Source organism: Salvelinus sp. IW2-2015, linkage group LG15 (genome assembly GCF_002910315.2).
Source record: "Salvelinus sp. IW2-2015 linkage group LG15, ASM291031v2, whole genome shotgun sequence".
Taxonomy (NCBI): domain Eukaryota; kingdom Metazoa; phylum Chordata; class Actinopteri; order Salmoniformes; family Salmonidae; genus Salvelinus; species Salvelinus sp. IW2-2015.
This window is the reverse complement of record NC_036855.1, coordinates 44,035,478-44,060,580: the sequence shown is the minus strand read 5'-3', so window position 1 is coordinate 44,060,580 and position 25,103 is coordinate 44,035,478. Positions and strand designations below refer to the sequence as shown.

The following is a 25,103-nucleotide window of genomic DNA, read 5'->3' as shown; positions in this document are numbered from 1 at the left end:
CACATCTCTGCTGTCACATCCATATTTTATCGATATTTGGTTTTAATGCAGACGAGAGCACTGAATCCAGCTTTACACAGATATGAGCTGGCAAAGGTTATCATGAGTTTTAATTCTCAGATGGAGACAGCAGGGTATTCCCTTTGAATCAGGAACCAAAACTCCTCCGTAGTGACCCGTAAATGCGTTGTCTGCAGCATTCAGTCACATGACAGATCGATCAGCCCTTCGGTGTCACTTACCGGCATGTCAACTGAGCCGTGATCACAGTCAAATGGATTGGAAAGTAGATCCCAAAGTGCTCTTCCAAGCATTGGAGGTGAACAGTCATCACTTGTGTGGGACACTTACTGATGCTGTCAGAAACATGCACAGACGAGGGAAAGGGGCATTGTTTCCTTTGAATCCACTAATTCGGTCTCTCATCTGTAGAATGTTTTTGTATTTCCCCTGCATGCTTGCATTCAGTTTATTCAGTTTCCCAAATATGTCTGTTACATAGGCAAGGAGACACATTTTCTTGTCATTACACAGAAAGTTAAAAGCAAATCAGTTTTTTTTGCATCCATCATTTGTGAATGATAACAGTTCCTCTCTTTAATGCGAAAAATCTTTCCAACATTCCCCCTCGATAACCACCAAGCCTCGGCGCGCATCTTGGTAAGCGTGAAATAGAACATTGTCATGCTCTGATCCTAAATTTCCAGATAGTTTTGCGAGCAGGTGTGTGGGCAGTGGATTTGCAATCAAAGTTACCTGCTGCAGTATACTTTATCTCAGAGTTCTGTGCTCAGCTCTTTTGCAGGCAGTTTCTCTCAGTGTATCATACAATGCGTCCATATGGCAGAGGGAGACACATTCATAACTAGAGTGCAGAGGCCTGCATGCCGTCTCAACATATGTGCAAAAGCCCACCATTCGATCCCATGGAATCTGTTTTTTGTCAATATAGCCACACAGCACACTGGACATCCCCTGTGCCGGTTAATGCTTGGGAATCGTGAGACAGAACAATTTGTCCTCGGGAATAGCATCCCCCGACATGTTTAGCGAACAAATGTCAATGTATTGGCATTTCGAGTTTTTTAGTCGTTCAGTCAGTTTCCTCTTGATTGCTAGCTCTATGAGATAGGAAGTCAGCGTCTAACAGCATCCCATACTGAATGAAGCCGCACTATAAAGAGTAAAAATTCAATTGTGACAAGAACTTAAACTTCATAGAGCACGCCTCAGTCACAGGACAGTAGACATTCCTCCACTTGCAGTCATGCCTCCCTGAGAGACCTACAAACTAGTATTCTGGAGGAGAAACAAAATAGGGATAAAGTTGAGAAAAGACAAATGGAGGAAAAATTGCAAGCACAATGCCTTCAGATTAATGCTTACGCCAAAGCAGCTCAAATACTATAGGAGGCAGCAACAAGGGAAAGGAAAAGGATTGCTAGGAAACTAAAACTTGAGAGGTAAATCCGCCAAGCAGAACTTGACCTCTCGTCACCTGAACTTGTTTGCAGCTTCATTCAACAGAACCTCTTGGAGGATGAAGTAGCCTCTGCTCCTAGACTGTCCACATGTCAATCTAGCTATCCGGCTAGCCCTCACTAACCCCCCCCCCCCCCCACTAGCTCCTGCTCAAGATGCTACACTAACTCATCCTCAACCTCTGCTAGCCGCTAACCATGGTACGCTAGCTCCTCAACCTATGTTAGCTCCACCTGACAATGAGCTAGCTCCCCTCAACCTCTGCTAGCTCCTGGCAATGCTACTCTAGCCCATCTCCAACCTCTGCTAGGCCCTGGCCATGCTAGCCCCTCTCCAACTTCTGCTAGCCCCTGGCCATGCTAGCTCCTCATCCGCTAGACCCAGGTCAAGCCGTGCTAGCTCCCCGTCAACCGCTAGCACCTTGTCAAGCTCCGCTAGCTCCCCCCTCAACCGTTAGCCCCTGGTCAAGATGCGCTGGGAAACACCATAGTCCACTTCAAGCTCATCACCAAGCTCAGGACCCTGGGACTGAACATCTCCATCTGCAACTGGATSCTGGACTACCAGACGGGCCGCCCTCAGGTGGTGAGGGAAGGCAAAAACACTTTTGCCACGCTGACCATCAACACGGGGTCCRCTCATGGGTGTTTGCTTAGTTCCCTCCTGTACTCCTTGGCTGCGCATGACTTCAACACTATCATCAATTAGGCTGACGACATGACGGTGGTAGGATGATGAGGCAGCCTATAGGGAGGACGTCCGAGACCTGGCAGTGTGGTGCCAGGACAATAACCTCTCCCTCAAGACAAAGGAGATGATCGTGGACTACAGGAAACGGAGAGGCAAGCACGCCCCCATCCACAACAATGGGGCTGTAGTAGGGCTGTCCCCGACCTTATGTCCCCGACATAATTTTAGCCAATTAGTTTCTTACTTGTTTCTGACTGAAATGTTCTGTTAACAAAATCACTAATTTGTTTAGGAAGAACATTCCCTATTCCCTCAACCCTTGCACTCTTTGTGAAACATGTAAGCATCGCATGTGACCAATAGGGCCTGACCTATAGCCTATCATAATCACATCAATAAATTGGTTATAACAAACTCCGAACACAGTCATGTCGACAGCAAAATGGATGCGGAGGACGTGAAAACGAAACTCGAAACAGGCAAATGTTTATTGGTTGCTCAGGAGGGAAAGGGGAAGTCAGATCTGTGGAAGACATTTGAATTAGTTGTGGAAACTACTGGAGATCAAGAAAAATAAGGGTATAGGAGCACACGTTGCATGAGTATTATGTGTGCCAAACAGTTGTTGTTAGATTACAATATTATAATATTTTTCTGACCATTTGGAAAAGTGTAAACAACACTAAATAAATAAGTGTACTAAAGAGTCTTTTCTAACAGAAAAATATATACAATCTTTATTACAGCAGACTAAGAACAGGTTTGCAGTTTGTTTATTGTTTAGGCTAATTATTCAAAGCTACCTTTGTTATTTAATTTTAAACCTAAAACGCTTGATTACATTTCAAAGCATGAATGTATGTGACGGCATGAACAAATGAATGATTGATTGATTGATACAATAGCCTATAATGAAATATAGGTCTAAGTAAGTTACAGTATTAAGACTTAGCAGGATGCACTCTTAGGCCTACAGCTTGATGGTGGTGATACAAGGCTACTATGCAAAGCCTACTAATGATAACGACATGACTTACTTTTATAACGATGACGATAATAATAATTGTAACAATAACAATTAGAAGGAGATCAAGAAAWAGTAGGGTATAGGAGCGAGAGCTGTGTGCATATTATGTGACAAACAGGTGCTATTAGATTCCAATATTACCTTTCTGCCTGTTTGGAGCAGTGTAAACAACACTAAACAAATTATAAGTAATATATCTGTTCTAACGAGAAAACAAGTTGTAATGCCTTTATTACAGCATATTTAAAACAGACAAATCTGTGAAATTGCTTTATCCAATATTTTGCCATTGCATGAGGAATGGCCAGAGTGCATAAAAAGCCTTGGTAACGAAATTAACATTACACCAGAAAAGCGTGGAGCGGTCGCTACACGTCTGAAATGGTTGGAACTTTGAACCTCAACACGAGGTGAAGAAAATGAACTCGCCTATCAGACCAGGACATCGCCAGTCTGCAGCTGTGCGTGTAAAGTGGTTCAAACTCTGATTATCCACATAGGTGGAGAAAGGAGAGAACTACCCTTTCAGACAATCACTGGTACGGCTAAGAAGTTCTGAGGAAACCAATGGAGACCCAATGGAGACCGGACAACTAAGGATATTCAAATCAAATCAAACTTTATTTGTCACATGCGCTGAATACAACAAGTGTAGATTTTACTGTGAAATGCTTACTTACAAGCCCTTAACCAACAGTGCAGTTCAAGAAGAAGTACTAAAATAAAAAGTAACAATAAGAATAACGAGGCTACGTATATACAGGGAGCACTGGTACCAAGTTAGTGTGCGAGCGTAGTTGAGGTCATCTGTACATGTAGGTGGGGACGAAGTGACTATGCATGGGTAACAAACAAACAGCGAGTATCAGGAGTGAACAAAAGCGAGGGAGGGATCAATGTAAATTGTCCAGTGGCAATTTTATATATTGTTCAGCAGTCTTATGTTTTGGGGGTAGAAGCTGTTGAGCCTTTTGGTCCTAGACTTGGCGCTCCGGTACCAGAGAAAACAGGTCTATAACTTGGGTGACTGGAGTCTCTAACAATTTTTTGGGCTTTCCTCTGACACCGCCTATTATGTAGGTCCTGGATGGCAGGAAGCTTGGCCCCAGTGAAGTACTGGGCCATTCGCACTACCCTCTGTAGCGCCTTACGGTCAGATGCCATACCAGGCGGTGATGCAACCGGTCAGGATGCTCTCGATGGTGCAGCTGTAGAACCTTTTGAGGATCTGGGGACCCATGGCAAATCTGACGACTCCTGAGGGGGAAAAGGTTTTGTCGTGCCCTCTTCATGACTGTCTTGGTATGTTTGGACCATAATAGTTCGTTGGTGATGTGGACACCAAGGAACTCGAAACTCTCGACCCGCTCCACTACAGCCCTGTCGATGTTAATGGGGGCCTGTTCGTGACCTCTTGTGGTCACAAACAGGCCCCCATTGTGACCTTTATGGACAATCAGAGCCTTACACGTGAGACCCAACCAAACCCTTTTCCAAGAAGGTTTGGTTTTCGACAGAGATAGACGACCAAAGGCATTCACACGTAAATACAGTCATGATTTAGTACTCCAAACGGGCAGTGGTTCGTGTGCAAAGTAAATGATAACGGAGTAGTTTCCAAATGYATCAACAATAAGTCTCTTTCTCKCTCTACCCCTCTCTTTTTTGGTAAACAAGCAGTCATGTTAGTCCGCTAGGGACTTTTCCCTCATGTATTAGGTGTGTATGTTCTGTGTTATTTAGGTAACTAGTAAATAAATAGTTAAACCAATGTGCAGTACTGAATCATGAGTAMGGCTGGGGTTAACAGATCCAATAAGGTTGACTGTTCAGAATGATAAGGTTATGATTAATATGTTGACTGTTTTATGGACGTTATAGGTAAAGACCTTACAGTTTCATTTGGGAGATGGTAACTCTTTAAATAACTTAATCCGTGGTGCACCAAATCCTAATGAGTTAATTGTTACATGATACCATTAAATTGTGTAACAACCAACCATAGTTAGTGGATTAAATAACTACTCAGATTAATTAAAGTAAAGCCACGACAGTAGGTTTGGCTCTATACTATCATTTGTGCATGGCTACAGAAGCCTATAGCTTGGGTCTCCAAATGTTATCCCTACAAGTTATGGTCAGCATTTCATAAACTTCACTGTGGAAAAGGTGATATGTTAATATGTTCACTTTGCTGCCATATGACTGGTTTCACATTTGTCTCCAGYAATCTTWAGCTAAAAAAAGATCTAAAACAATTCATTTATATTTTAATTCCCCTTATCCAAACAACTCTCATTTACCTMGTTCTTATCAATCAATAGCACTTATCAATTTCTAAATTACAGTGAATGGTGTGGTGGTTTCAGCGCCATGATCTTGGTAAGGCAGGATTTACACATTCAAACACACACCACCAGTCCACGTGAAGGGTTAACACAGTTTATTCTTTATCAGGTACTGGCAGTGTTCCTGATATACACAACTCAAACAAAGTAAATATGTCTTCACCAGTGGAAGGTCCTCCACTCTTGGTCTTTCGCGTTCACTCCATGTTGAAATCTTCAGTTCGGTTATACCTGCTACTCCACCATATGCTCAGTCTCTCCACTAGCCTCCTTCACCTGCCAGGGTCAAAGGAAAGAGAAAGAAAGCAAACCCAGGGCGCGGTTAAGTAGAGGCCCTGAGTGGTTTCACCTGTCTGCAGTTTAGTCTCTAATTACAACTGGAGACAGGTGTGGTTGTTCTGCTGCAGTCTGGAAGTTTCCCCTGAGCTGTCCCTGGTCTTGCCTCTGGGGAATACTTCCCATTGCTGTCCGTGGTCCTGGCAGCCAGAAAACACAGAAACCTCACAGGCACATACCGTCCATCCACCACACAACCCCTGACACCGCTACAACGGATCTAAGTTTTATTTATATCGGAAAAAAAATAATGTAGATGATGTTCCACTTGGAACCGACAGGTTGCTCAACCTTATTCATTGTTTCATTGCATGTAAAATTGGTGGAATTATGAGGGAATTAAGTCAAGGTCAGAATACGGTGGATCTGTAGACACACCTCCACCACACCTTAATTTCTTTAATCTCTAATAGCAGGTGAATAGCATGCTATTTTAAATGCTTACGTTCAAGGTAAAAAATATGTGTAGAGAGAAAAGTGCATAAAAAGGGAACTACATTCCATTTATGCATGCTTAACTCGGGTTGAAATTCCCCCCTAAGAGACTTACCTAAAAAGATTCACAGCTGTAATCGCTGCCAAAGATGTTTCTAATATGTATTGACTTAGGGGGGTGAATACTTATCTAATCAAGATATACAGTGCCCTCCTTGATTGTTGGCACAGTGAATATTTCTTGGGACTGATACAATGACTATAAGGTTAATGTGCCATTTGTGGTCCCGTGTGGCTCAGTTGGTAGAGCATGGCGCTTGCAACGCCAGGGTTGTGGGTTCATTCCCCACGGGGGGACCAGGATGAATATGTATGAACTTTCCAATTTGTAAGTCGCTCTGGATAAGAGCGTCTGCTAAATGACTTAAATGTAAAATGTAAAATGTCTGCTTTAATTTGAAGGTCTTTTCATCCACATCGGGTGAACCGTTTAGAAATTACAGATATTTGTCTGTCTGTAACTTTCTCACTCATAAATATTCACGATTTAGCATCCAGATGAATGTAGAAGTGTTTAGAAACATATTATATTCTTATTTACAATAAAAGTGACTACAAAACGACACAAATTATTTACCATTCAATTCTATTTGGGCACAAAATAATCTGAAACAACCAAAACAAACAGAAAATGCATCCAACAAGTTTGTAGAGTCACAAACTTGATGTAATCATTGCGTGCTAGGAATATGGTATGAAATACTAAACGTTTGACTATTTTAATACACATAAACTCAGCAAAAAAAGAAACGTAMATTTTTCAGGACCCTGTCTTTCAAAGATAATTCGTAAAAATCCAAATAAATTCACAGATCTTCATTGTAAAAGGTTTAAACACTGTTTCCCATGCTTGTTCAATGAACCATAAAAAATGTATGAACAATTAAGGTCACAGTTATGGTCACAGTTATGAAAACTTAGGACACTAAAGAGGCCTTTCTATTGACTCTGAAAAACACCAAAAGAAAGATGCCCAGGGTCCCTGCTCATCTGCGTGAATGTGCCTTAGCCATGCTGCAAGGAGATGGCCAGGGCAATAAATTGCAATGTCCGTACTGTGAGACGCCTAAGACAGCGCTACAGGGAGACAGGACGGACAGCTGATCGTCCTCGCAGTGGCAGACCACGTGTAACAACACCTGCACAGGATYGGTACACCCGAACATCACACCTGCGGGACAGGTACAAGATAGCAACAACAACTGTCTGAGTTACATCAGGAACGCATAATCCCTCCATCAGTGCTCAGACTGTCCGCAATAGGCTGAGAGAGGCTGGACTGAGGGCTTGTAGGCCTGTTGTAAGGCAGGTCCTCACCAGACATCACCGGCAACAACGTCACCTATGGGCACAAACCCACCGTCGCTGAACCAGACCGGACTGGCAGAAAGTGCTCTTCACTGACGAGTCACGGTTTTGTCTCACCAGGGGTGATGGTTCGATTTGCGTTTATCGTCGAAGGAATGAGCGTTACACCGAGGCCTGTACTCTGGAGCGGAATCGATTTGGAGGTGGTGGGTCCATCATGGTCTGGGGCAGTGTGTCACCTGTCTCTTATACACATCTAGATGTGTATAAGAGACAGACAGGGAAGACATCCTCCTCCCTTATGTGGTACACTTCCTGCAGGCTCATTCTGACATGACCCTCCAGCATGACAATGCCACCAGCCATACTGCTCTTTCTGTGTGTGATTTCCTGCAAGACAGGAATGTCAGTGTTCTGCCATGGCCAGCGAAAAGCCCGGATCTCAATTCCATTGAGCACGTCTGGGACCTGTTGGATCGGAGGGTGAGGGCTAGAGCCATTCCCCCAAAAAATGTCCGGGAACTTGCAGGTGCCTTGGTGGAAGAGTGGGGTAACATCTCACAGCAACTGGCAAATCTGGCGCAGTCCATAAGGAGGAGATGCACTGCAGTACTTAATGCAGCTGGTGGCCACACCAGAGACTGACTGTTACTTTTGATTTTGACCGGCCCTTTTTTTCAGGGACACATTAGTCCATTTCTGTTAGTCACATGTCTGTCGAACTTGTTCAGTTTATGTCTCAGTTGTTGAACCTTGTTATGTAATTACAAATATTTACACATGCAAGTTTGCTGAAAATAAATGCAGTTGACAGTGAGAGGACGTTTCTTTTTTTTCTGAGTTTATAAGTGAATTTGTCCCAATAGTTTTGGTGACCTAAAATGGGGACTATGTACAAAAACTGCTGTAATTTCTAAACTGTTCACCCGATATGAATGAAAATACATTCTAATTAAAGCTATCATTTCAAATCCAAAGTGCTGGACTACAGAGCCAAAAKAAAATAAAAATTGTCCMAATAATTACGGAGGCCATTGTATTAGTATTATTAAAAATGTTTCTTCCAGTATTTTGTGTAGATCGTTGACAAAAAAATGTGGAGAAATCCAAGGAGGTTGAATACTTACGATATGCACTGTATRTGGCCAAAAATAACTAGACTCAAGAATATAGACGAGCTATGTGACTATGTGCTGATACTGTATGTGTGATGATGACAATGTATTTTTATGTAGAAAATAATCAAARGGAATGGAGCAGTGCTTCTCTTCTAGCCCAACAGTGAGGGCCCAGTTCTACCACCACAGWGCTGCAGCCTGCAGTATGTGGGCACTGCAATCAGAGGCCCTTTGTGCTGCAGTAGTCCCATTATCTCTCTACGTGTTAACAAAAAKACAAAATGACGTGAGGGGTTCGGGTCTTTCTACTCTGAGCTGCCACTGCAACATGGACCACATAAAACAAGTCCCTTGTTATGTCCTCAATAGTTTTTAAATGGCTTCATGAAAAGAACGCCTTAGTGCCTGGGCGGCATTGAGGATTATTAGTCTTGAATGAAGCCGTCTCACTCACTAGCTCAGTTGTTTTGATTCATAATTCATGCATCACTCCAGGCAGGCACACAGTGAAAAAACAAAGTCAAAGAGTTCCTCTCATAGTGGGAATTACATAGAGACCAAATACATGCAGGGCAATCATCATTTTTCACAATGTCCTCCAACTATGTCACTCTCTCTTTAACTCCTCTGTGTTTGTTTTTCCTGTAGGAATCAATGCTTTACAATGATGCTTTGTTTCATGATGCCCCCCACCTTTGACAGCAGCTCTTTGTTCAAAAACATAGTTATTTCATATACAAGGTCACGTGCAGTCACAATTATTATTGAGAAAACATACATTAATAATCTAGTAATCTTAATCTAGTGGATTTTAATTGCCAGCAGAGAAATTGACCCTTCAATGTGGTATTATACTAACCCTCTGAGATAGAGAGCTTCTATTGTTACCTCATTGGTGTGAACTGCACATAGTGACCTTCAGACAAGACAGATTCGACAAGAAAGCGCTAAAACCAAGTCACTAAACAAATACTGTCTGTCAACCTGGTGGCAATGTTTAGCTGGTGGGCAAACAAAGATTAAACTGTGTGACAGCCTCTGGCTCTTTTGGAGCTGATCCTAGGCAGCAGGCTCTGCGGGCCTATATAGTGCACTACTTTTGACCAGGACCCATGGGGCAAGTCTCCCTAATGACGTCTTCTCATATACCCCCCGCGCCTGCGGTTCTTCCCTCTTAGCCTAAACTTTCTATTACCGCAGTACCCTACCCTATGTAAAGGAATAGAAGGGTGATTACTTTGAGTCTTTGCATGGAGACTAAGGGGATCACAGATATATACACTGAGTATACAAAACATTAAGAACATTGCTCTTTCCATGACATAGACGGACCAGGTGAACCCAAGTGAAAGCTATAATCCCTTATCGATATCRCTTGTTAAATCCACTTAAATCAGTGTAGATGAAGGGGAGGAGACAGGTTAAAGAAGGATTGTTAAGCCTTGAGACAATTGAGACATGGATTGTGTATGTGTGCCATTCAGAGGGTGAATGGGCAAAACAAAAGATTTAAGTGCCTTTGAACTGGGTATGGTAGTAGGTGCCAGGCGCACCGGCTTGTGTCAAGAACTGCAACGCTGCTGCGTTTTTCACGCTCAACAGTTTCCCGTGTGTATCAAGAATGGTCCACCACCCAAAGGACATCCAGCCAACTTGACACAACTGCGGGAAGCATTGGAGCCAACATTGGCCAGCATCCATGTGGAACACTTTCGACACCTTCGACGAAGTGAGGCTGTTCTGAGGGCAATAGAAGGTTTGCAACCACACCAAGCGCCATGTTGGAAGACCAATCTCAGTCTGTTGAAAGTCCTCYAATCGTCAATATGGCAAGCTGTGTTTTGCTACCACCAGAAAGATTGACCATTATTTAGTTTGTCTAAGGACAAAGAAAATGGAGGCTGTAGGAGAAYCTATTCAAGTAAGTAAATATATGTTTAAAGTTATCAAAAACGATGTATTATTAGCTAGCTTGCTACAAAAACGTAGTGTGTAGCCTTACTAAAATAAGCTGCTAACGTAATGTTTGCTAGATAGCTAACTTACATACTGTATAGCAGATGTTCGCTTTATTCGCTACCGGGCCACACAGAAAGGATAAATAATGTATTTAAAAAATATATAATCKGTAAAATAAAAGTTTGATCAAATTTGAGGCTATTTGTGCAGTCATTACATTGAACTTGGTGCAGTCTGTTGGTCCTTTTCACACCACTCTAATATCTCTGTCACGCCTGTCACGCCAAGTTTACAGATTTCGAACTCGAGTAATGCGCGCACGGTAAGTTCATCACGGTCTGCGTGAGTGGTGTTGCCCGCCAACTTTGTACTAGCTAGCTACGTTAGCTGACATGAATAAAAACAAACAAACGTCGCTGGAGAGCTTCTTCGGAAGGGGTAAGAGAGATAAAAGGCCCAACGACAATTTCGATAATGCAGAGACCGCAGAGCCTGAGACTGCAAAAAAAAAGAAAGCCTCATTCAATAGAAAATACCTTACCTGTGCGACATATTCAACCTGCTCAACGAACTCAATCTGTCACTTCAGGGGAGAATGACAACTGTCTTTAAGTTGGCAGATAMAGTGGCTACATTCAAAGCCAAACTGGAACTGTGGGGACGGCAAGTGGATAGGGGCATATTTGACATGTTCCAAACATTAGCGGTGATTTTAGCAGAGACTGAGAATGGGCTGTCCTTCTCCCAGTTGGTGCAATTTCAAAAAATATGTAAACTTTTTTTTTTCACCTTTATTTAACCAGGTAGGCCAGTTGAGAACAAGTTCTCATTTACAGCTGCGACCTGGCCAAGATAAAGCAAAGCAGTGCGACAAAAACAACAACACAGAGTTACACATGGGATAAACAAACGTACAGTCAATAACACAATAGAAAAATCTGTATACAGTGTGTGCAAATGTGGTTAGGGAGATTAGGGAGGTAAGGCAATAAATAGGCCATAGTGGCGAAATAATTACAATTTAGCAATTAAACACTGGAGTGATAGATGTGCAGAAGATGAATGTGCAAGTAGAGATACTGGGGTGCAAAGGAGAAGAAAAAATACATAACAATATGGGGATGAGGAAGTTGGGTGGGCTATTTACAGATGGGCTGTGTACAGGTGCAATGATCGGTTAGCTGCTCTGACAGCTGATGCTTAAAGTTAGTGAGGGAGATATAAGACTCCAGCTTCAGTGATTTTTGCAATTAGTTCCAGTCATTGGCAGCAGAGAACTGGAAGGAAAGGCGACCAAATGACGAGTTGGCTTTGGGGATGACCAGTGAAATATACCTGCTGGAGTGCGTGCTACGGGTGGGTGCTGCTATGGTGACCAGTGAGCTGAGAAAAGCGGAGCTTTACCTAGCAAAGACTTATAGATGACCTGGAGCCAGTGGGTTTTTGGCGACGCCAGGATATTGAAGCCGCAAGGGCCAGCCAACGAGAGCATACAGGTGCGATGGTGGTAGTATATGGGGCTTTGGTGACAAAAACGGATGGCACTATGATAGACTACATCCAATTTGCTGAGTAGAGGTGTTGGAGGTATTTTGTAAATGACATTGCCGAAGTCAAGGATCGTAGGATAAGTCAGTTTTACGAGGGTATGTTTGGCAGCATGAGTATGGATGCTTTGTTGCAAAATAGGAAGCCGATTCTAGACTTAATTTTGGATTGAGATGCTTAATGTGAGTCTGGAAGGAGAGTTTACAGTCTGACCAGACACCTAGGTATTTGTAGTTGTCCACATATTCTAAGTCAGAACCGTCCAGAGAGTAGTGATGCTAGACAGGCGGGCGGGTCGTGGCGGGCGCGATCGGTGAAGAGCATGCATTTGTTTTCTAGCATTTATGAGCAGTTGGAGGACACGGAAGGAGTGTTGTGTGGCATTGAAGCTCGTCTGGAGGTTTGTTAACACAGTTGTCCAAAGAAGGGCCAGAAGCATAGAGAATGGTGTCGTCTGCGTAGAGGTGGATCAGAGAATCACCAGCAGAAAGAGCGACATCATTGATATATACAGAGAAAAGAGTCGGCCGAGAATTTGAACCCTGTGGCACCCCCATAAGACTGCCAGAGGTCCGGACAACAGGCCCTCCGATTTGACACACTGAACTCTATCAGAGAAGTAGTTGGTGAACCAGGCGAGGCAGTCATTGAGAAGCCAAGGCTTGTTGAGTCTGCCGATTAGAATACAGTGATTGACAGAGTTGAAAGCCTTGCCAGGTCGATGAAGACGGCTGCACAGTATTTGTCTTTTATCGACGGTGGTTATGATATCGTTTAGGACCTTGAGCGTGGCTGAGGTGCACCATGACCAGCTCGGATACCAGATTGCATAGCGGAGAAGGTACGGTGGGATTCTAAATGGTAGGTGATCTGTTTGTTAACTTGGCTTTTCGAAGACTTTAGAAAGGCAGGGTAGGATAGATATAGGTCTGTAACAGTTTGGGTCTTTGAAGAGCGGGATGACCGTGGCAGCTTTCCAATCTTTAGGGATCTCAGACGATACAAAAGAGAGGTTGAACAGGCTAGTAATAGGGGTTGCAACAATTGCGGTGACTAATTTTAGAAAGAGAGGGTCCAGATTGTCTAGCCCAGCTGATTTGTAGGGGTCCAGATTTTGCAGCTCTTTCAGAACATCAGCTATCTGTATTTGGGTGAAGGAGAAACTTGCTTGGGCAAGTTTCTGTGAGGGGTGCAGAGCTGTTGACCGGGGTAGGGGTAGCCAGGTGTAAAGCATGGCCAGCTGTTGAAAAATGCTTTTTGAAATTCTCCATTATCGTAGATTTATCGGTGGTGACAGTGTTTCCTAGCCTCAGTGCAGTGGGCAGCTGGGAGAAGGTGCTCTAATTCTCCATGGACTTTACAGTGTCCCAGAACTTTTTGGAGTTTGTGCTACAGGATGCAAATTTCTGTTTAAAAAAGCTAGCCTTTGCTTTCCTAACTGCCTGTGTATATTGGTTCCCAACTTCCCTGAAAGTTGCATATTGCGGAGGCTATTCGATGCTAATGCAGTACGCCACGGGATGTTTTTGTGCTGGTCAAGGACAGTCAAGTCTGGAGTGAACCAAGGGCTATATCTGTTCTTMGCTCTACATTTTTGAATGGGSCATRCTTATTTAAGATGGTGAGGAAAGCACTTTTAAAGAATAACCAGGCATCCTCTACTGACGGAATGAGGTCAATATCCTTCCAGGATATCCGTTGACAGCGATCACCTAGCTTCGCTGTCAACGGAGTTCGAGCGTGACTTCCCACGAAGTGCGAAGGAATGGATCCGCGACCCATTTGTGAATGTCCCACTGATTCAGTGACATGGTGAGTTGCAATGTTTTTATTATATGGTCTCTAGAGAAAAATATGCACTGTTTTTATAATATCATCACGTTAGACCTACTTAAACTAAAATGTTATGAAAAGCAGCTATACTAAACGTATAGGCCTAATTGTCTATATGAGACCGGTCCGTGGTGCAAAAAAGGTTGRGGACCGCTGCTGTATAGCTCACCAGCTTACTAACTTCATATTAGCTAGTTAACTATCTTGATGTATTTATCGTTGTAATTCTAAATGCATTTGTAGCTAGGTAGCGATCAGCCATGGAAGAGGGTGAAAGGATTAGCTAGCACTTCCAGCTGTAAGAGAAGCGACAGTATAGGAGTATAGTATAGACTCTGGATAGGGCAGGTAACTGTGTGGGACATTATGAAACTATTCTCTAGTTCCAGTCCCTAGCGAGGAAAAACTGAGGACAGAGAAATCTAGCAACATAATATTCAGGGCTGTCTAATTTGAGTATAATATAGCCTGTTTCTTTGCTATGTTTTATGTCGTTATATACAGAGATCTGTCAAACCCTGTCTGTAGAAGAAGAGGTCCCAAGAGAATAAGTGTACACCCTTGTATACCATGGCTTATATGTTAGCAAMTTTTGTGAACAAAAATACAGTTTAAAAGTCACACAATATAAACTTATTACAACTGGAGCAGGCCAGCCCTGCTGGGTGTGCAGGCTTCTGTTCCAGCCCAGCACTAACACACCTGATTCAATGTAGCAAACCTAATTAGTTAATTTTCAAGTGTTCTATTGCTGGGCTGGAACCACCTTTACATATGAGTTAGCTTACTTGTACACTTTGAAATGATATGAAAGCAACTTAAGTTAACTATTATTCAATATGAASTAGTGTTGATGTTGATTAATCACAGATCACAATCCTGCAATAAAGAGGGGAAGGGAATCTGTTTCTAATTAGTCTGTTTCTGTGTTTTTTGTTCAGTCATTAGCTCTCCAATTAGTTTGATTTGATTGTCACAATCAGAGGCYRAATTGAGCTCCATACTGCATTGCCTTGCGCCTCTCAAATGTTGTAACAATATGGAGGGCTCCGTATAGCTCCGCAGTGACCTGATTGGATGATGGTAGGTGGGGGTGGGAGGTCATGTATAAACACAAACTCACTTCCTTGACAACTTCCTTAACAACAGCTCTGCGCTGCTCCGCGAAACGCAACAAGTATAAATGCCCTGACTTCTGCAGAGGCCGTATCACCGTAAATACTGCATGGCCAATGCAGACGTTGGATTGACCATGCAGCGCCTTTACCGCTTTATGGGCATTTGCAATGCACACCTTGACATTGTGCATCTGAAGCAGAGAATAACTTAACTCACACACTATTTAAATATTGTTCAGCTATATGTTCTCAATTTAAAAACGATACCGGTAGACATGTATATGAGGCTAATCATTATACTAGTTGTTGTACATGCCTTGAGCTGACATGAAATTGTTTAGTGCAAATCCAACCCTTGTATCTAGATGGTGAAATGTCTGGAAGCAGGAGATGATAGGATCCTTAGCTTAATGAGGATAGAGGGCGCTATTTACATTTTGGGGAAAAATCGTGCCAATTTAAACGGCCTCGTACTCTATTCTTGCTCGTACAATATGCATATTATTATTACTATTGTAGAACACATCTCAAGTTTCTAAAACCGTTTGAATTATATTTGTGAGTAAAACAGAACTCATTTTGCAGCAAACTTCCTGTCAGAAAGTGAAAATCTCAAATCGAGGCCTGTTCCAGGCCCTCCCTATCATTTTGCTTGGATTTATGACTATACATGCACTTCATATGCCTTCCACTAGATGTCAATAGGCTGTGAGAGGTGAAATGGGGTCTCAATCTCTTTCTATGGTCAAAGAGCCAGCTTGAAATGACATGACCCCAGAATTCGTTTGTTCAGGAAGCGCATAAAGGTCACCAGTATTGGCTTCTGAAAAGCAATCGTTATAGACGTCTTATATCTCCGGCTTTGATTTTATTTGATAAATGTGAAGATATCATCGTAAATATGTTTTTTTCAATATAGTTTTATTAGATTATTGAATTTTTTTGGGATTTAGACGTGTTGCGTTCTTTGCGTTTGGTGACGAAGGAGAGCTTAGCGCACTTGGCTAGTTTTGCTTGCTCATTCGAGAGGGAAAAATGCCATTCTAAAACCAAACACGATTGTTCCCGACAAAGGACCTTGTACAACATTCTGATGGAAGCCCAACAAAAGTAGGACCCATTTATGATGTTATTTCATATATCTGTCGAACTGTGTACTATTAGTTTGCGCCCAGATTTTGCGCGCCTCTCGCCATAACATAAGCTGCATGTCTAATGAAGTTATTTTTTAGAATTCTAAACACGGCGATTGCATTAAGAACTAGTGTATCTATCATTTCCTATACAACATGTATTTTTTAGTAATGTTTATGAATAGTTATTTGGTCAGAATAGGTGAGTGTCAGGAAATATCCGGACATTCTGGGAAAAAATGCTAAGTTTTCAGAATGTATAACCACGGATATCAGCTCTAATATGCACATTTTCGAACAAACCATATATGTATTGTGTAATATGATGTTATAGGACTGTCCTCTGATGAAGTTTATGAAGGTTAGTGAAATGTATATATTTTTGCTGGTTTATTCGCTATCGCTAACGTGCCTATTGCTATCGCTAACGTGCTTTGAATGAATGAATGCGGTTGTGTGGTAGGCTATTGTAGTAAGCTAATATAATGCTATATTGTGTTTTCGCTGTAAAACAGTTAAAAATCGGAAATATTGGCTGGATTCACAAGATGCTTGTCTTTCATTTGCTGTACACCATGCATTTTTCAGAAATGTTTTTGATGAGTATTTAGGTATTTCACGTTGGTCTCTATAATTACTCTGGCTGCTTCGGTGCTATTTGTGACGGTAGCTGTGATGGTAGCTGCAATGTAAATGATTTATAGCTCAAATATGCAAATTGTTTCGAACAAAACATAGATTTATTGTGTAACATGTTATAAGACTGTCATCTGATGAAGTTGTTTTCTTGTTAGTTTGGTTGGTTCTTGGTTAGTTTGGTTGGTTTTGTGCATGCTACCTGTGCTGTGAAAAATGTTTGTGCTTTTTTGTATTTGGTGGTGAGCTAACATAAATATACGTGGGTTTTCGCTGTAAACATTTTAAAAATCGGACATGTTGACTGGATTCACAAGATGTTTATCTTTCATTTGCTGTATTGGACTTGTTAATATGTGAAAGTTAAATATTTCTCACAAATATTTTTTGAATTTCGCGCTCTGCCTTTTCAGTGGAATGTGGGAGGAGTTCCGCTAGCGGAACCCCGGGGCTAGACAGGTTAAAACATACTACTACTACTACTACTACTACTACTACTACTACCTACTACTACTAATCTAGGTGGTGAAATGTATGGAAGCAGGATATGATGGGACCCTTAGCTTAAAACATACACACAACTACTACTACCAAGTCCAATGCAGTACTTTTTCCGCTAGAAGGTCTCAGTGGCACTTGGAGGTGCTACTGTGATAATGAAGATGGTTTGCCTAAGACTACCACAACAATTACATTGTCTATGCTAAATKAAATAGTTGGGCTATGACAAAATACTTTTAATTTCACTCATACAATAATATAGCCTATTCAATTTAGCCTATTATTAAAGTACAGTATGTTTACAATATCATAAAATAAAAGTATTTTACATGTTCCAAATTACTTTTGATATATTCATACGGTTTAAGGGGGCACTTTTATCATGAGGATAAGGTGAGGGTGCTCTACTCAAATGGCACAACAGAATTGTTCAGATTGACCAAAGCACAGGATACTGTATAACAACCATCTCGTATAACTGAGGGATGTCTCCTTTCATATCTGGAAAAGGACAAAGTAGTAGAAGTAGAAACTGATGCTGCTGCAGCATTGCCCATCTTCACAGTGGGAATCCTGTGTCACGTTCTGACCATAGTTCTTGTGTGTTTTGCTTGTTTTAGTGTTGGTCAGGACGTGAGCTGGGTGGGCATTTCTATGTTGTGTGTCTAGTTTGTCTGTTTCTATGTTTGGCCTAATATGGTTCTCAATCAGAGGCAGATGTTTTGTGTTGTCTCTGATTGGGAATCATATATAGGTGGCTTGTTTTGTGTTGGGGTTTGTGGGTGGTTRTTTCCTGTCTTTGTGTTTTCTCTGCACCAGATAGGGCTGTATCGGTTTGCCACATTTGTTATTTTGTATCGTGTTAAGTGTTCACTGTTTATCGTTTTATTAAACATGTTGAGCACTGGCTACGCTGTGTGTTGGTCCGATCCCTGTTATTTGCTAGATTGCTAGCAGTGGCTAACAATAACTAAATAGCTAGTAGCTAATTAGCTGGCTAGCTTCTGATKGCAAGTTTCTGATGGAGGTTCTAGTTATAAGGTCTGAAAAATAGCAGATCCGTACCACATTGGGTGAGGCGGGTTGCAGGAAGGTATATTTAATCCGAAATTGAAAAAATTWGATAGAAATATATACAAGAAAACAAAAGAAAACGGAATATTTACATGGGACAAAAACAAACACGTCTTACTGCTACGCCATCTTGGATGATTAGTTCTAGCCCTGAGGAAAGATTGATCTAACACAAGTGGTCATATTTATCTAACTTTTGGCTGACAGAAACCATAATATTTATTAGCTAATAGAAATGACTATGTACAATTCATCACATCACGGGAGAGCTCACCATTGATCGAGTAAAACACAAAAAAATTCTAAAAATCGAAAGTAATCCGACGATGGGTAGTTTGTTATAACACCTTTGGTCTGCCAGATGTTTATGTGACACCCAGAATGCATTGTATAATGTCAATAAACATGGAGCCACACACAGCTGGCAAATAGCTTAGCATTAGCTCATTATAATCAGTACAACCGTCAAAAAAGGTATATGTGTCCATTACAATCCATGCAAGAATCAGAATGCATGATTTGACACCAGTACTTGAACACATTTGAATAAAATAGTAAATACTTTATGCTCCATATATGCATATGGTATGCYACAGTAGAAACCACAACACGATATACGGAAAATAAGGCCCTTACTGTGATTGGAACGCACACGTGTCGAAGTTATTATTTGTAAGAAAACAACAATTAAAGCAATGCGAGCGCCAGACAGAAAATGTGCCAGGGGGGAAAAGTTTGTGCTAGACTGCGCAAATGTCTGCATACTTGATCTGGGAAAACACTGGGGAGGTGCTTGGGCTCTCATGGAAGAGAGAAGTTTGTCTGGTTCAGCAAAGCCTCAAACATGAATTGTCCGCAACAGTGAAATGGGCTTCTACTATATGAATTAAGGAGGCAGATCATGCCTCAATTCAAACTGTTATAAGAAAGTAAAACTTGCTGGAAAATAATTTTAAATTGACAAGAGCAAATATAACCTATAGATAATTAGTAGGTAGTGTGTGTCTTGGTTTGAGGGCAGCACYGGTTAACTGTTCTGTTGCTTAAAAAAAAACTAATGCTGGGGCAACCGTTACAGATATTTGGAAAAGGCTAGCCATGATCATGAAAAGGGACACAAATTGTACAATATGACATCCATTATTTTCCCMAAAAAACTCCAGTGGTTATCATATATTCATATGATAATTCGTTTAGAACTTTATTCATAAGAGGGAAAATGTATGGACATTACAGCAAAGGACAAAGGCTTAAATGGGATAGGACAACCTGCTGTGTTGACTATTGGTTATTCAAGCCCAACAATAGATTTAATCTTTATATGACACTAAAATACCTGGATTAATTGAACACAACCAAACAATTAAGATGGAATAGGTGACCTAAACAATTGATATTCTAACATCAGGTGTGCTTTTCATTTGTTCATTTACTACTGTAGGTTCACTAGCTAACATCTATCAAGACACCCATGTAGACTGGATTTGTAACGAAGTTGAGAAGTAGGTGAAACGTTGAATAAAGCAACAAACATGGACCGAGACAACATAACAGCAGAGTCTACGCATAAACACAGGAAAAATACTGACTGGGGAAGGAACCTAAGGGAATGCCAGATATAGGGGAGGTAATAAGTGAGGTAATGGAGTCCAGGTGTGCCTCGTGGTGTGCAGGTGTGCGTAATGACTGATGCCACGTGTGCGTAATGATGGATCCCAGGACTGGTGGTTAGAATACCAGCGACGTCGAACGCCGGAGGGGAGGAGCGGGAGTAGACGTGACAGGATGTAACGGCAGCCTGTCTGTCGGACCATCGTCTGTCGGACCAAAGATGCTATAACAAAATGAGGTGAGTAAGGGTTCACWAATTTTTTGAGAACTTCAGGAAGTGAATGGTGGGATGTGAACGATGGTAGACGACACACACCTTCAAAATGCATACTATAAACAGACCAAACTCATCTTGTCTTCTCTTATTATCTTTGGTTTCTGTGAGGAAAAAAAGCATGGCGGCGCACTGAAACTAATTGTCGGATTACTTTACTACTTTCTAGAAAGTGTTTTACTCAATTATTTCGATCAATGGTGAGCTCACCCGTGATGTGATTCATTCTAAATAGTAATTGCTATTAGCTAATTCATATTGTAGTTTGTCAGCTGAGAGTTATATAAATATGACCGCTTGTGTTGTGTCAATCTTTCCTCAGTTAGCGCTAGGACAAATGTAGCCTACATTTTTCCGGTTTGGATGATTGTGTTATGCTATAGATACTTCTGTGAATATCTGAACATTGCATCCAAAAATAAACTGCTCACATTCTGGACATAACTTTGTAAGGACTGTGTTTGCGTAAATAGTTTCTGAAAAAAGTGTGGCCAGCTCAAATGCGGATTGTTGCGCCATTCAAAACTGGCTGTCCTAAATAAGCATTCTAATCACATGGGTGTGATCGTACGCTTCAGGGACCACTGTAGAATGTGAAAGGGTTAAATGTCACACATGAAACCATATTTTCACATGTATTAAATGTTGAGTTCACATGTTAACACCACCTTTTCACATGTGAGGAGAATAACATGTTTTCACCTCACATGTGAATTGCAGTTTCACATGTGATATTTGCRGTTTCACAAGTTAAAAAGTTTTGCATGGGAAAATCAGATATGCAGTTTCACATGGGAAAAACATTCACGTGAAAATCTCACATGTAAAAATTCAATCACGTGAAAATCTAATTTCAAATTTTCAGGTTCACACGTAAGAAAACATACAGTGCATTTGGAAAGTATTCAGACCCCTTCACTTTTCCCACATTTTGTTACGTTACAGCCTTACTCTAAAATTGATTTAAAAAAATAATCTCAATCTACACACAATACCCCATAATGACAAAGCAAAAACTGGTTTTTAGAAATGTTTACAAAATATTATATTTACATAAGTATTCAGACGCTTTACTCAGTACTTTGTGAAACACCTTGGCAGCGATTACACCTTGTAAGTCTTCTGGTAGACGCTACAAGCTTAGCACACCTGTATCTGGGGATTTTCTCACATTCTTCTCTGCAGATCCTCTCAACATAAGTACTGACGCTGGAGAAGAGAAGCAGGTACGGGATGTGAACATTTAATGTGAACAGATATCGACAGGAACAGCCTCAGAACCAGTAACAAAATGACAAACGAACATTGATCCTGAAGCGGAAACAGAGCTAGAAACAGACAGATGTAGGGAGGAAATAAAAACAGGTGATTGAGTCCAGGTGAGTGCAAGGAATTGCTGACGAGGGAGCAGGTGTGCGTAATGATGGTGGCAGGAGTGCATAATGCTGGGAGACTGGTGCTTCGAGCGCCAGGGAGGAGAGCGGGAGCAGGCGTGACACTCAAGCTCTGTCAGTTGGATGGGGCTAGTCGCTGCACAGCATTTTTAGGTCTCTCCAAGATGTTTGATTGGGTTCAAGTCCGGCTCTGGCTGGGCCACTTAAGGACATTCAGAGACTTGTCCTGAAGCCACTCCTGCGTTGTCTTGGCTGTGTGTTTGGGTCTTTGTCCTGTTGGAAGGTGAACTTTCACCCCCTGTCTGAGGTCCTGAGCACTCTGGAGCAGGTTTTCATGAAAAATCTCTATGTACTTTGCTCTGTCATCTCTCCCAGTCCCTGCTGCTGAAAAACATCCCCACATGATGCTGCCACCGCCATGCTCACTGTGGATATGCCAGCTTTGGTCAAATGGGATAGATACCATCTGGCTTTCATACTCGATCAAAAACAACGCTGTGTTTTGTTTTTGTTGAAAGCTCTTTTCTACAAAAGACTGCAAAATCATAAAGGAATGTGTGAATGACTGGTCAAATATCAATGCTATTCTGAAACACCATGAGGGTAGTCCTGAACACACAAACAATATGATTAAGTGGAGAAAACTTGATCTGCGCCTAAGTCGGTGACAGACTCTTGACAAGAATCAAATGACAATTTTGAAGGCTGAAAGAAAGAGATGGTGGGATGTCCTTACACGTTTAATAAGTATCACCCAGTCTCTGGCTGAACGAAACCTATCATTCATGGGTTCATCAGACAAACTATTCCAACCAGATAATGGAACCTTCCTAAAGGAGGTTGAATTACKGGCTAAATTTGACCCCGTTATGGAAAATCATCTCAGCAAAATTGAAGATGGAGAGACACATGCTCATTACCTTGGGAAGTGCACATTGAATGAGCTGATACAGATTGTGATAGACAAGATTTTGGAAGCAATAGTGACTCAAGTAAGAGACTCAAAGTACTTCTCCATTATCTTGGACTGTACACCTAACATTRGTCACCAGGAGCAAATGTCMATTTATTCTGAGAAGCGTGGCTTTAAAGGAAAAGCCAGAGATCAAGGAGCACTTCCTCTGCTTTGTGAATGTTGAGGTTACAACAGGCTTGAATCTGTCCACTGTCATCTTAGATAAGCTGAACGAGCTGAAGATTCCATATGAAGATTGCAGAGGGCAAGCTGATGATAATGGGGCCACCATGAAGGGCAAGCACCAAGGAGTACAAGCCAGACTGCTCAAAAAAAATCCCAGAGCCRTGTTCGTCCCATGTGRAGCACATACTCTAAACCTTGTCATTGCAGATGCTGCTAAATCTTCAAAAKATGCAGTTGGGTTTTTTGGGCATGTGCAAAAGCTCTTCACCTTCTTTTCAGCTGGCACACAAAGATGGAGTGTTTTGAAGAAACACGGGAACATAAATGTGAAGTCATGGAGTGACACAAGATGGGAGAGTAGGCTMCAAAGTGTTCATACAATCAGGTATCAGGCTTCTGAGGTTTGGGAGGCTTTACTGGAAGCCAGACAGACGATCAACGATCCTGTGACCAAAGTGGACGCACAAGCACTTGGGTCCTACCGCTTCTTGATTTGCTGTGTCATATGGTGTGAGTTACTGACAATGACAAACAAGGTAAACAAGCTCATCCAATCCGCCTCAATGCAGTTGGATATCGCAGTGAATTTTATCTCAAATGCAAAGGCCTCCCTCACAACATACTGGGAAACTGGATTCTCTGAGGCCCAGATAACAGCCAAAAGCATTCGTGAAGAAATTATTGTGGAGGCTGTTCTGAAAGAGAAGAGACTGAGAAACAGCAAGAAGCATTTCAGCTACGAGGCTCCTGATGAACCAGTGACTGATGCACTGAAAAACCTTGAAGTCAACTACTTCAACATTGTGGTCGACTCTGCTGTGACATCCATGGATGAGAGGATTTGAAACACTCCAGGTGAAAACCAAATATGGGTGGTGTTGAAACTTTAGCAATCTGCCATCTCAGATGTCCATTGAATATTTAAAAGGCTCACTGCATGGAAGTTGAAAAACACTAACCTTCAGAGATGACTGTGACATCATGGAATGGATCTGGCAACAACGAGATATTCAGAATTTACCTGATCTGCCATCATGATAAGAAATGACTGCCATTGGCTGCTTTCCCTTTTCTCTGTGAGAAAAACCTGAGAGGACTCTATCCTAACCGATGGATAGCACTAAGAAATTGCAGTCCATAACCAGTAACAGTAGCATCGGGTAGAGAGGAGCTTTTAAAAAATTAAGAGCTCATCAATAAGCTCTGAGGTTCTTCAATGTCAACAGGAACGTTTGAGCCTTCTGGCCATCAATGGCATAAATCATGACGTGTGGGAAACGCATGTTCCTAATGATGACAATCAGTTGATGATTTTGCCTCCCAAAAAGTGCAGAAGAATGAATATTTTCAAGTAATGATTAATTCAAGACATTCAAACTGTTTATTAAACACAACTGTTTATACACATTTATACACAGTAACATTTAAGATTGTATGCAGAAGGCTTTGGTAAATGACTGCTAACTGATGTGACATAACTTTTCTTCAATTTCTTCCAGACAGTCCAGATAGACTGGTGACCATGCTGATGCTGAAAATGCCAGTCTGTAGAGGAACCAAAGTTAATCACACAGCTGTATAGGTTTATTGTACCATTAATGAGACATATAGCTGCAGGCATAGCCTAAAGGCTTATGCTTACATTATATAGCCAAAGCTAATCACATAGCTGTATAGGTTTTATTGTACTATTTTAAGACATATATCTGCAGCCATTTCCTATAGGCTTATGTTTGTATTGTATAGACAAAGATAATTGTATAATATTGTGAGGACTGGACTAGGGATGCACGATATATCGGTGAACAAATCGGAATCGGACGATATTAGCTAAAAATGCCAACATTGGTATCGGCCCGATGTCTAGTTTTACGCCGATGTGAAAAACCGATGTCAAAGCTGACGTGTATACCTATATAACGTAGGTAMATGACATAATGACGCCACGTAAAATTTTGCGCTACAYGTGCAATACAGCATTCCTAACCTAGCCCACAATGTCTGCTGTGTGGATCGAGCAGTCAACAAGTCGATCAATCATCTGAAAGAGTAAGAACATTTCAGCGAGACAACTCAA

At 41.6% G+C, this 25,103-nt stretch overlaps 1 protein-coding gene across 4 annotated transcripts in view; it reads right to left on the bottom strand.

Moving 5' to 3' along the window:
* Positions 1-25,103, bottom strand: part of si:dkey-220o5.5 (actin filament-associated protein 1-like 2) — a 100,025-nt gene that overhangs the window by 63,791 nt on the left and 11,131 nt on the right. Inside the window, exon 2 of one of the 4 annotated variants that reach the window (XM_024002700.2) lies at positions 5,711-5,823. The exons of the other annotated variants lie outside the window; for them this stretch is intronic. The gene's annotated coding sequence lies outside the window, so the exon portion shown is untranslated. The remainder of the gene's footprint in view (positions 1-5,710; positions 5,824-25,103) is intronic. 4 annotated transcript variants of the gene reach the window in all.